This window comes from Arvicola amphibius, chromosome 8 (assembly GCF_903992535.2).
Source record: "Arvicola amphibius chromosome 8, mArvAmp1.2, whole genome shotgun sequence".
Classification (NCBI taxonomy): domain Eukaryota; kingdom Metazoa; phylum Chordata; class Mammalia; order Rodentia; family Cricetidae; genus Arvicola; species Arvicola amphibius.
The window spans coordinates 83,570,018-83,579,591 of record NC_052054.1 but is presented as its reverse complement, the minus strand read 5'-3'; the positions used below and the strand labels follow the sequence as shown (position 1 = coordinate 83,579,591).

The 9,574-nt window shown below is 43.7% G+C and overlaps 1 pseudogene; it reads right to left on the bottom strand.

The window, feature by feature from the left end:
• Positions 1-5,852: 5,852 nt before the first annotated feature.
• LOC119821896 lies at positions 5,853-7,126 on the bottom strand (annotated as a pseudogene).
• Between the last annotated feature and the right edge of the window lie 2,448 nt (positions 7,127-9,574).

Here is a 9,574-nt window from a genome sequence, read left to right as displayed (position 1 = left end):
TGTAGATGGGCAGATCTCTGGGTCTTGCTGGATGGCCAGCCTAGCAGAATCCATAATTCCCAGGTCAATGAAGAGACTGTGCCTCAAAAACAAACAAACAAACAAATCCAAAAAAAAACAAAGTAGATGGCACCTGAAATGAATGTCATTCTAAGTTGACCCATTTGGCCTCTATATACACATGCACACATAACTAATCAGGATAGTGCTAAGAAAATCAACATAATGTTTCCTTTGCTGACTTTCATGTACGTAATCATGTTAGAAGGAAAAAAAATGACTATACTGAAAAAACCCCACATAATGAGTGATAACATGAACGTCATTCATGCAGATAAGCTCATTCCCACATCCTGGTTAAGATGTTATGAGTTGCAGCTGCCCATCATGAGCCCTGGCCTGGGAAGATCTGCTAGACTTTGCCGCTCTTCACACCCAGATGTGTCAAGCTGCTTTCACCCAGAGCTGATTGAAGGATGCTTCTAGATTATTCTTAATTCCCAAGCGATTCATTCATGCTAAACCACAGATAAATAAATAGTTATGAAAAGCTTTCAGTGTGAGAACCATTTTGGCATACATATTTTAGGATCCCATTTAAAGGATTCCCTTAGTTGAAACATCACTAAAATATCAAATTATCATAAATCAAGATAAATCAGCAGAAACTTTAATTTCTTTCCATCTTTAAAAAAACCTATCAGGATGTGGTGATGCACACCTGTTATCCTGGAACTCAGGAGGCAGGGTCAGGAAGAACAGGAGTTGAGTGAATACCAGCCTGGGCTACACAGTGAAACCTTGTCATAAGCAAGCAAGCAAGCAAGCAAGCAAGCAAGCAAGCAAGCAAGCAAGCAAGCAAGCAAGCAAGCAAGCAAACACACTACCTAAGTGTTGTTGTGTGTGTTATAGCTCATTGGTAGGACAACTGCTTAGAATCCCCCAGTGAGGGCTGGGGATGTGGATCAGTGGTAGAGTCCTTGAGGCAGACCTCCAGCTCAAAGAGCAATGTCAAATCTTGGTGTGTCAGTATGATTTGTTTGAGACAGACTGTAGTTTTTGCAAATCTGTTTGTGGTTGTCTAACCTTATCTGGGCAGAAGTAGAAAAGTGCGCTAGTACTGCACAGGTCTCTCTATTCTTTCCTAGTTTGTGAATGATTAGCAATTGAAAATAATGAATTTCAATCTTAAAGACACTATTAAAATTCCATAAATCATGTATGAACTGAAATTCATACCAATCAAACAAAAAGGTAACACCACAGAGTTTGCTCTGTTTTAAATTTTAAACACAAATGAACTTTCAAGTGCCCACTTCAGGTGACGGAGTCGAAGTGACAGAAGTTCAGGTAATTTGTCTTGGCTGTCACTGGGCCTTCCTTGTTTGCTCTAGATCTACTGTTTAAATGCAGAGCTGAGCCACTCAGAGCACTTGGAGACAGTGACTGTGCCTGTGTTGATACTGAGCAACTTCAGATTTCCCCAAACTCACTGTTAAAACACACGGATGCCCTTGAGTCTGTGTCTGAAGAACATGTAGGAATCATTGTGTAATAAAATGTAAGGGAAAATGTACTCGTCGAGACTCTAAGTAGTGGTGGCAAATGGGTTCAGATCTAGGCTAATAGAAAATGCTCATATTTCAGGAAGGACTAGATATCATTATTATTTTTATAGGTGTAAATGTTTTCCTGCATTTATGTTTCAGTACCACGTGTGTGCAGGGCCTGTGGAGGCCAAAAGTGGGTGATGGATCCCCTGGAACTAGAGTGAGAGGTGGTCATGAATCACCATGTGGGAATCGAACCTTGGTCCTCTTCAAAGGCACCCAATGCTCTTTCTTCACTGCTGAGCCATCTCTCCAACCCCAGAAAGAAGTATTGTTTAGTTGCTGACATAATTTGGAGTGGCAGACACATGAAAATATAAACCCACTGTAGGCACTGTGGGTCTACTGTCTGCATCTGTGGGGGGGTTGTTTCCTCCCCCTCTCTGGATGGCCATCACCGTCTGCACCGTGATGGATCATAGTGGGAAGGAGTTGACAAGAACCACAAAGGGGTCCGGTAGATCATGATAACTGCGTGTGAGTTTGGCCTAAGCTCAATGCACTCTTGTGCAACCAGGAAGAGAGGCCTTCCTACCATGGAGCATTGCCAAGGATTCACAAAATTCCAAAATATAAGGGTGTCCTTCCCATCAGAGCATGATCTACTTGGGTGGGCAGTCAATGAGTTTCATGCACCTTTGCTGTTGAGGTTTGGTTGTGAAGTGTCCTGCAAAACACACTGAAGGCTTAGTCTCCAGCCACTGGGACTAGTGAGAACCAGTTTGATCCTGAGAACTCTGAACTGACCATAGTGATGCCATTATTTAGAGGTGGTGGGATGTGGGAAGCTGGGCCTGACTGACAGTGTTGATGATGGGGTGTGTCCTTGCAGAGGTCACCTTGTGTCTAGTTCCTCCTTGTCTTTCTTGCTTGCTGTGACCTGAACATCTCAGAATTACCACACTCACTCTCTCCACCAGCATGCTCCAAGTCACCATGGGTCCATGGGAATGGAGCCGGCTCAACCGCGTATCCATGCATCCAGGCTGTAAAACACTGAGCAAAACCAAATCTTCCTTTTCTAAGCTGCCTCCCTCAGGTATTTTTCACAATAACTCACATTTTTTTAACCCACTGTTTTAGTTTCTTTTACTGTTGTTAATGAAACACTCTGGCAAAAGCAACTTGCGGGAGGAAGCATTGACTTTGGCTTTTGACTCCGGACAAGTCCACCATGGCGGGGAAGGCATTGCAGCAGGTGGCTGATGGCTGGCTGATCACATCACATCCACGCTCAGGAAGCAGAGGGCAGAGAGCGACGAATGCTGATGTTTGGTTTGCTTCCTCCGTTTTCTACAATCCAATCCATGTTCCCGTGCCTAGGGAATGGTAGCACCCACAATTAAGATGGGGGGCTTCCCACATTAATTGACCTAATCCACATCATCCCCTATATGCACACCCCAAGGCCCATCTCCCAGGTGACTCTAGATTCTGTCAAATTGACAAGTAGCACTAACCATTGTCTCCAGCATGTTCCCCTGTGCTTATGGGAGACTGACTATACAAGCGGATGACCCGCAGACCATACAGATACATAAAGATTAACCTATGATTGGCTGAAGGAGGGTCATCTGTCTATGTGTTACTTTCATTGGTTAATAAAGAAACTGCCTTGGCCCTTTAATGGGACAGAAAATTAGGTAGGCGGGATAGATAGAACAGAATTGTGGGAGAAAGAAAGCCGAGTGAGGCAGATGCCTCAGGCAGACGCCATAGCTCTCCTCTCTGAGACGGATGCAGGCTAAGATCCTTCCCGATAAGCCACCACCTCGTGGTGCTACACAGATTACTAAATATGGGTTAAAGCAAGATATGAGAATTAGCCAATAAGAGGCTGAAATTAATGGGCCAGGCAGTGTTTAAAAGAATACAGTTTCCATGTAATTATTCCAGGGCTAAGATAGCCATGCGGGAGCCCGGTGGGACGAAAAGCAGGCCTGCCCGCCTTCTCACTACAAACCTATAACCCACAATTTGCAGGGACTGGCCCGCGAAGTGAACCAGTTGTCTCCAGGCATAAGTGCAAGTCCAGGGACCAGGCTAGAAAACCATAGTTGAGTAACGTGGACTGGGCTTAATTAATAACTGGAAGTATCCACAATTATGCTTTCAACTTAGGCCCTTTGGAGGATGCCAATACTTACTTTTAAGCAACCGCACAGGGCACCTAATGTGGGTTAGCATGCCCACAGCCTCCCCACACCAACAGGGCACACTCGAGGCTTTCGCTACTTTTTCATCCTCAAAAGCTTCCCATCCCTTTGTTTCCCTTTGAGTGTCTGCCAAACAGGAGGTAGAGACTGACTCCCTTAACAGGACCCAGCTGTTTCTGGGTGAAGAGCCACTGCATGTGTTCCGGCTGGGGTGGGCTTCTTTTTATGACCACGTTCGACTCGCATAACAAACGAGTGAATGAACAGATTACAACTTTGCCACTGGAAACTGTCTGGAGTCATGGAAGTGCTAAAACAGATGAGGGGGAAACGAACAGCAGCGGTGGCGGCGGCGGTGGCGGCGGAGGCAGAGACAGACAGAGACGGACATGGAGACGCTGCAGGTGCAGGCCGGCAGGAGGGGTACATCCCTCCGAGTCTTTCTCTGTCCACCAACCTCCACATGTTCAGTGCCTTACAGACATGAGAGCCTGCTGTACAAAGGTGTGTTCGGGGTACATGTTCAAATAATAGCATAGCCTTTAAAAAATGCGACTTTATTTAAAAAAAATAACGTTACATGCGTGTTTGTGCATGTAAACGCAGTGGCTGAAGAGAACTTAACATTGCGGGGAACCAGAACTGAGTCAGGTGTAGCTGCCTGATGTGGGAGCTGGGAACTGAACTCGGGTCCTCTGAAAGAATAACAAGGAGCCCTTCACTGCTGAGTCATCTCTCCACCCGCCAGTAAAGCCTTTGAAGTTGCACTTTGAAGTGTTTCTCTAGCTTTCCAGAAGGGCCATAGAAATTTGTTGGGGTATTCGAAATGGAGTACTGCTGCACACCGCACCCCCGTGTCTGCATTCGGTGTGCTATTACCCAGTTACCGAGCTTCGGGCAAGGGGGCTGGAGGTTAAAATACACAGACACACACCGACAGAGAGACAGTGACACGGGTCATCCTTGAATTCCCCAAGAATGCCCCCTTTATTGTGTTCAGGGGCAGATTATATAGAGATGGCCATGCCCCAGCCAAACCCTCCAGAAACCACTCTGCCATCAGGAACTCCTGAAGGTCTCATGCTCAGAGCAGCTGTAGGCACTCAGATCAGGGGATTACAAGAAATTCAGGATCTGGGGTCTCTCTGCTCCCAACAGAGCACCACTCAGCTCCCCCTTTTCACCAACTGCTTCATTTCCAGCCCCTTCTGCTTACTGAGTTACACTTCTCTGGTATCTAATGGTGCACACAGACTTGTGGTATGCTTATTGGGTTTTTGAATTCTTCTTACAAACATTGTGTATTTTTACTTTTCCATCTCTATTCCCGTCCTCCCTCCCCGGGCCATTTCCACAGCCTTAATGCTATAATTCTGTCATATGCTTTAATAGATGATATGCTATGTCTTGCGTATAATTCTCATTTTTCAGAACTTTTTGTGTATTTTCCTCTAAAAGGGTTTTGACAGAACTCAAGTCCTAAGATAGTTGACAAGTACTATCTTGTTCTACAGTATTACCAGACAATAACACACCTCCCATAAGTCTGTCTTCTTTAACTAATTAATTTTCTTAATTTATAAATTTCAAATTAATTATTTTTGATGCTGGGAATCTAATCAAGTACATGTTATAAAATGCTCTACCACTGAGCCACACCCACAGCTCCTCACTGGGGGATTCTAGGCAGGGGCTCTTCTACTGAGCCACGCCCCAGCCCCTCACTGGAGCAGTAACTGAGAACTCACACCTTAAGAAACGAATACTGTCTACCCCTGACTGACCTGAAAGTCAACCAGACTTGTCCCTAACCAGACCAGTTCCTCTGGCCTCTGCATCTTTACCAGTGGGATTAAAGGAGTGTACCACCATAGCCAGATCTTTCTATTCTTCTAGTTCTTCTCCTTTTTCTTTCTTTCTTTCTTTTTTTCTTCCTCTCTTTCTTTCTTTTTTTTAAACCGTGATTGGACTTGAGAGTTTTAATTTTTTTTTATTTGAGAAACTCATTCTTAAAGTTCCTTAGAAATTCCACATTTTTTTCCCAGTGACCTCTCAACTTTTATTGGTCCCAGGTGTAGCCTCCTTCTCAGCCTTGGTGCCTCAGAACTCTGGTGTCATTGGTCTCGCACACCACTTTGCCATCCATGAGCTTGTGGGTAGTTGTCCTCTGGACAGTTTGCACCAAGTTACTGAAGTCCAGGGCATTGCTGAGACTAAAGTCTGCCCCATCTTCCAGCAAGTGGCGGTAGGTGGCGATCTCAGACTCAAGCTTGACCTTGATGTTCAGCAGGCTTCACATTCCTGGGTCTGGTGCTGCCCCTCTGCCTGGGTTTGAGCCAGTTCTGACTCCAGATGCAGAAGGACCCCATTGAGCTGCTCCATCTGCATGTTGGATCGGGCCTCCACGCCCCTGAGGCTGTTCTCCAAGCTGATCTTCTGATTTTTCATAGCATCTAGGTCAATCTCCAAGGCCTAGAGGGTGCGCCTCAGGTCTGTGAGTGTGTGATTTCCACAGACTGGGTAGTGACTACCGTGGTGCTCTGCCCTCCTCAGTCTGCTGGCACCGTACTTGTCTAGTTCCTCACGGTTCTTCTGAGCCAGCTTCTCATACTGGGCCCAGATATCAGCCATGATCTTGCTGAGGTCCTGAGATTTGGGGGCATCCACTTCCACGGTCAATCCAGAAATGGCAGTCTGTGCTTCCAGTCCTTTGACTCCCTCCTCATGTTTCTTCTTCATGAACAGCAGTTCCTCCTCGAGGGCTTCGATTTCTGTCTCCATCTGCAGCCTTGTGATGTTGGTGTCATCCACTACCTTTCGGGGTCCATGGATGTCGCTCTCCACAGACTGGTGCATATCCAGTTCCGTCTCATACTTGACTCTGAAGTCATCAGCAGCAAGATGAGCATTGTTGATCTGCAGGACGATGAGGTCATTGTCCACAGAATTCGCAAAGATCTGAGCCTTCAGGTCCTTGATGGTCTTGAGATGGTGGCCCTAGTCTCTGACGCCCTGGGACCCCCTCTTCTCCAGATGTTCCCGAATTTTGCTCTCCAGTCTCCTGTTCTCAGTCTCCATGCTCTGCATCCTGTTCAGGTAGCTGGCCAGCTGGTCGTCCAGGTCTTGCATGGTCTCTTTCTCAGTCTGGATGCCACCAATTACAACCAGGCCTGCAGACCCTACGGAGCCACCCCAGACACTTGTGGAGCGGGACACAGAGATCTGGGAACCGGAGCCCCCCGGCACCTGCATAGACGCTGGCCCGGGTGCTGGTAGGCTGGACTGCTGGCTGGGTGTCCATACAGAGCACAGGGACCAGTAGTTGGTGGAAAACGTGGTGGAGCAGGTGGTGAATCTCATGTTGTTTGGAGAGGAGAGCGAAGTGAGAGACCAGGACAGGAGTTCGGACAGCTATCAGAAATTTAACTTTTTAAAACATTAATCCAGACAAGGTCATGCTATGCTCAGTCTGGCTTCTACCTGAGATCTCTTGAGCATTGGGAATATGGGAGTGTGCCACCACAGGCAGTAATAATTGAATTTAGAAAGCTTCAACTGTTTATTATTTTCAAGTTTTTTATTATGTTATTATTTCTAATTTTGATTAGTCACAAGAATAGTTTGAAGAATTCCCACTATCCTTTATCAATTATTTAAACTTACTTCATTTATTTTCTACCTGTATACATACTAATATGTATATGTTTATATACATATATACATACCAATTATATTAATATTTATAATTACTATACATATGCTAATATTTGGTGAATATTATTATGTACACTAATATTTTTCTAATCGTTTGTGAATAAGTAGGAATTCACACAATTCATGTTTCAATTCTGTTGCTTATCCAAATATTGCCCATTAATGGTTGTCTCTTTTCCTCCTGCAGGGTATGATCCAGGATCAGGTACTGTCTTGAGTTGCTTGGTCTTTGCAGCCTTCTCAGCCTTTCTTGACCTTCAGTCTTGAAGAGCATAAGCTACTTAGTTATCTTTCATTTAGGGCCATGTCTCGATGCCTATGTGTCTAGATCTGGTTTCTACTCTCTCAGGAATGACTGGTAAACAAGACTGTGCTCTTCTTGCTGTGTGCAGTTAGGTAGCACTTGGGTTAGTTTGTTCCAACATTGGTTTTCTTTTCTTTGATTATTTGGTCAACCTATTTCTTCCCTCGCCTTTGTAATCAATAGCTAATTTGTGCGGAGATAGTTTTATGCTTTATAAATTCTTTATGCTTCATCAATATTCACTCATTAGTTTTTTATATTCTGATGATTTTCTAACTCTATCATTCATTCTATATTAATTATTATTACACTTACCATTTTTCTTTTTATTCCCTTAATTAACAATAGTGTATTAATTTATAGCCCTATGACATCATAGGCTTTAGTCTGTTACTGTCATCACATAAAAATATTTTGGCATTCAAATTGGTTAGAATTTGACAATGTGGATCTTTTCAATCTAGTTTTTGACCTCTTTGACATGTCTTCATGAATCTTTTCATGCTTTCTTGTTTTCTGGCACAGAAAGATATTTCTTTCAGGTTCATTTAATACTTTTCATGCCCCAGCTTAGAAATATTTTAAATAGCCTGCCTAGAATAAACCAATCAACCAACCAAACAACTAACCAGTGAGTCAACCAATCAAATAAGCAAGCAACCAATAAGCCTATGAACCAAACAACTAACAAATCAGCCAACAAACAATCCAACCAGCTAACCAACTAACCAACCAACCAACCAACCAACCAAACCACCAAACAATTAACCAATGAGTCAAGCAATCAAGCAAGAAGGGAAGCAGGCAACTAACTAACAAATGAACCAACTAACCAACCAAAACTTAACCAGTCAACCAACCAACCAACCAACCAACCAACCAACCAACCACTATTCAAGCAAAACACTAACCAACCACCAACCAACCAACCTTCCCATCAACCAGTCTACTAACTAGCTATCCAACCAGGCATAAACAAATTCTGATATTTAGTTGATCTTATTTTTTTTTTTTTAGCAGATTTCCTTCTTATAATTGGGAATAGGTTAGAATTGTGAACCTATTTTCTCTAAGTTTTATGACTGATCAAATAAATCCAAATAGTGATGACAATGAGAACTTAGCTTCTAATTGTTGTGGAAGAGAGGCAATTAAAAATTTATCCTGTTGCATTGGAGTGGAGTCCAAAGGAGCAGTTTAAATCACGATTTTAAATGTCTACATCTGTGGATCTATCTACCAGTCCACCCATCCACCTATCCATCTACCCACCAACCTGAACATCCATCCCATCCCATCCATCCATCCATCCATCCATCCATCCATCCATCCATCCATCCATCCATTTTTCTATCTACCTATGTCCCATCTCTAGATATGGAAATATTATTGAAATAAATATGCTGCGCAGTGTGAACACACACCCCATATTTCTCAGCAGTGCCTGCTGAGAGGACCTAGAAGCAATGACAAACCAGCAGCAATGAACACATCTTGTGCTAAGATTGTGATTTTTAATTATTCATCACAATTAAATTTTTAAAAAGTTGAGTCTTCTTTGTGCATAGGAAAATTCTCCAAGTGCTATATAGAGTTTACAGCTGCATTTTGTATGTCTCATTGTCCAACAGAACTTTCTCATGACAGGAATCTTTTGTATCTATCCTGGCTGGAATGGCATTGACTGGATGCACCATCATAACCAATGAGACTAAAAACCTGATTTTCTAGTTTGACTATAATTAGTTACATTTGCCACTTGTGGTTAGTGGCTACCCTATCCGACTTTG